The sequence below is a fragment of the Pseudophryne corroboree genome, chromosome 8, assembly GCF_028390025.1.
Source record: "Pseudophryne corroboree isolate aPseCor3 chromosome 8, aPseCor3.hap2, whole genome shotgun sequence".
In the NCBI taxonomy this organism is placed as follows: domain Eukaryota; kingdom Metazoa; phylum Chordata; class Amphibia; order Anura; family Myobatrachidae; genus Pseudophryne; species Pseudophryne corroboree.
This window is the reverse complement of record NC_086451.1, coordinates 169708707-169712431: the sequence shown is the minus strand read 5'-3', so window position 1 is coordinate 169712431 and position 3725 is coordinate 169708707. Positions and strand designations below refer to the sequence as shown.

Sequence of the window (3725 nt, the reverse complement as noted above, 5' to 3'; positions counted from 1 at the left end):
AGTGGGTCAAAGTTGGCTTCAACCCTCGTCTGCATATGAAAAGAAAAAAGGGATGTGCAGGGCATGGCGGCCTTTTGCGGCGCTTGGATGACCCCTAATTCACATTAAACACCTCCACCCTCCTTCGGTGTGGGGCTCATGTTGGCTATGCCCCAGCCCCTGAAGCATTCAAGCTGATTTCTTGCAGCAGCTGGGCACTGTAACAGCTCCAGAGCTGCTCTGTAAAGCATGTAAAAGGGTGTGGGCCCTGCAGCACTACCTGTAGTTTGCATTGACGTTGGAAGGCACAAAGTAAGCAGACAGGAGAGGTCATAATAGTGCGCAAGGGCATAGAAGGGAGCGGCTCAAGAAAAGAGAAGTGGAAACAGACAGCAAACTAGGCTGGAGAGAGACCTGAGACAAAGAGATCTGAATTATACGAGAGCCGACCAGGGGAAACACAAATTATGCAGTCAAGTTTCCCACATTTGGGGAAATCGCAAGAGCAGCACACCCAGAGTGCAATGGGTGAGCCTTGCCCTGGGAGAAGCACCTTCATGATCATAGTATCTCACCTGGCAGGTAAGTAGGAGTTGGGCTAGAGCTGGGTAGGGTCACTGCTCGGGCACTTCCCTGTCAAGTGAAGGAGATCCAACTGAGTCAGCACAAGGGAACTCTCGAAAGAAGAACAAGGCTAGAGGAAGATCTGAGACAAATAAATCTGACTTTTACCAGAGCTGACCAGAGGAAAGCACAAACACAGTCCCCCACTACCACAAATAATGAAGTCGAGTTTCCCACATTTGGGGAAATCACAGGGGTCAGCATACCCAGAATGCAATGAATGAACCTCACCCTGGGATAACAGTCTTCATTACCATGATATCTCCTATGCAAAATAAGTATGATTTGGGATAGGGCTGGGGAGGGCCGCTGCTCAGGCACATCTCTGTCAAGTAAAGGAGATTCAACTGAGGCAGCACAAGGGAACTCTCATCTGGGGACAACAACTGCAGGGAGAACACATATTTTCAGATGAACATGGGAGGGCAGAAGGCTGCCTAATACTGAAGCACCCCCAAACAACAAACCAAATGCAACAACTAGTACAAGCATTCCTGGGGGAAGGTCTGCAGAAGACGGATTTGCATACAGTGATGTCATCCAAGCAGTGGGCCAAAGTTGGCTGGAACCCTCATCTGCATATGAAAAGAGAAAAGGGGTATGCAGTGAATGGCGGCCTTTTGCGGCGCTTGGATGACCCTTAGTTCGCATTAAACACCCCCACCCTCCTTCGGTGTGGGGCTCATGTTGGCAATGCCCGAGCCCCTGAAGCATTCAAGCTGATTTCTTGCAGCAGCTGGGCACTGTAACAGCTCCAGAGCTGCTCTGTATGGCAAGTAAAAGGGTGTGGGCCCTGCAGCACTACCTGTAGTTCGCATTGTGCGTTGGAAGGCACAAAGTAAGCAGATGGGAGAAGTCAGGATAGTGCGCTAGGGCATAGAAGGGAGCGGCTCAAGAAAAGAGAAGTGGAAACAGACAGCAAACTAGGCTGGAGAGCTCTTCTGTCTATATTTTGCAAACCTGCTCTTGTCCTCTCCAGCTGCTCCATGTAGATTTGACGTCTGGAAAGGTGCATAACCCACTGACAAGCAGGCACACTCCTGCATGAGTTTTCTCTCTCACTAGCTGGATGATACACAATCATTTGCATGTGCTCCACCTCCGACACTCCACCCACCCAACCACCCAGTGACCAGAGCCACCCACAAGCCAACTGGCTCCGTGATTTAATTTGCACAGTGTAGTCATCCAGGCAGCATGTCCTTCTCAATGGAAGGATCTCTGGTTCCATGGAATCTTCCACATTCGAATGCTGCGGAATAAAAAGGATTTAAATATTCAGCTTGCTAGCATTCAATGTACCTGCGGCTTGGCTTTAGCACATGGGTCTTCATCCTGTGGCCCTCCAGCTGCTGTGAAACTACACATCCCAGCATGCCCTGCCACAGTTTTGCTATTAAGGTATGCTAAAACTGAGGCAGGGCATGCTGGGATGTGTAGTTCCACAGCAGCTGGAGGGTCGCAGGTTGAAGACCCATGTTCTAGCATGCCTGTTCTATGATGCATGTACCGTGATGTCACAATCAGCTTGAAATGGGGTGTCTAGCAGGCATTTGCCGACAGCCACTTGAGGGAGATGCAGCATATCGGAGGTCTTCGATGCCTTTCCAGCAAATGCACACCACCTGCTGCTGGTCTGGACACAAAACAATGCCCACAATCGAAGTCCCAAAATGCCCAACTACAGGATTCATGTAAGTAGTGAATTTAGGAATGAATTTAGAAGTAGGAAATTAAGTTAGTTCACAAGTACATTCAAATTCAGATCTAAAGTCTAGGTAGGCCTCACGTCCTGGCAGCCCCCAGCATTTAAAAATGCCTTGATTAGAGGTAGGGAATTAAATGTAGATAAGAAGTAGACGCAAAATAAGACTCCACAGAGCAGTTATCAGGTGTCTTTATCAATTGTTGCATTTAAAAAATCAAGCAATTAGGGAACACAATGTTGCAACAATGTAACCCTATTTGCAAAATAGTACTAAATAAGTTTGTCGATGTAAGACATTTGCAAAGGCGCATTTAAAACACACTGGAAAATGCAACTGAATCTGTTTTTGGAGGCTAGAATAGGAAATGTGCATCGGTCCAACAAGTACTGAAAGCTCTTCTACCATCTTCCTTTTCTGAAAAGCCATTTAATATATGGTTCCCAGATAGGGGACATATCAGATATTGCCTTTCAAAAGCAGCAAATATCATACCACTTCTATTGCCATCAAAGATAAACATTGATTGTTTTCAGATATTGGATTGAAAAAGCAGTCTTTATTGACATAAAGAAGCAAAAAAACATACATAAACATTACACACATAAGTACTGTGTTGCAGCACAGCCAAAACACAATACAAATGCTGTCGGTATAGTACAGTTCAAGAACTACAGCACAGGCCAGCCTACACTATAAATCATGAACTGCACTATACATTTAAACTATACAATAATACAACAGTTAATAAGGCTATGTGTGTGGAGTGTAAGAGGGTGAGGGAATCACAAGACCGAAGCTTTATTGTAACACAGACACATATAAGGGGAGGGGCAATAAATAGAAAGGTATCCTTTACTATAGAATGTAGTCCAATCCGACCTCTGTGCTCTTCCACAACTGAAAAACGGATAGTGTTCCCAAGCCTTCCATCCTGGAATATCTTTGGTCTTTCGCCAATGAAGAAAACAATCCCTCCCTCCAGCAGACCCTTCAACCACGATACAAGATCACAGCCAAAAGGCCGAGAAGCAACTACACTTGAGCTTAACAAAAATGGCTAAAACTTATTGGAGGAAAGTGCAGTGCACCAAAACATAAGCTGACACAATCATGGAGAATGTGCCAGCATATATGCTCTTCTATCTATATTTTGCAAACCTGCTCTTGTCCCCTCCAGCTGCTCTATGTAGATTTGACGTCTGGCAAGGTGCATAACCCACTGACAAGCAGGCACACTCCTGCATGAGTTTTCTCTCTCACTAGCTGGATGATACACAATCATTTGCATGTGCTCCACCTCCGACACACCACCCACCCAACCACCCAGTCACCAGAGCCACCCACAAACCAACTGGCTCCGTGATTTAATTTGCACAGTGTAGTCATCCAGGCAGCATGTCCTTCTCAATGGAA

General features: G+C 46.2%; 2 non-coding genes across 2 annotated transcripts; both read right to left on the bottom strand.

Annotated features, from left to right (window-relative positions):
• Positions 1–406: 406 nt before the first annotated feature.
• Positions 407–569, bottom strand: LOC134952284 (U1 spliceosomal RNA). Its single transcript, XR_010184842.1, has one exon. It is a non-coding gene; the product is annotated as a U1 spliceosomal RNA (small nuclear RNA).
• Positions 570–721: 152 nt separating this feature from the next.
• On the bottom strand, positions 722–885 carry LOC134951881 (U1 spliceosomal RNA). Its single transcript, XR_010184538.1, has one exon. It is a non-coding gene; the product is annotated as a U1 spliceosomal RNA (small nuclear RNA).
• Between the last annotated feature and the right edge of the window lie 2840 nt (positions 886–3725).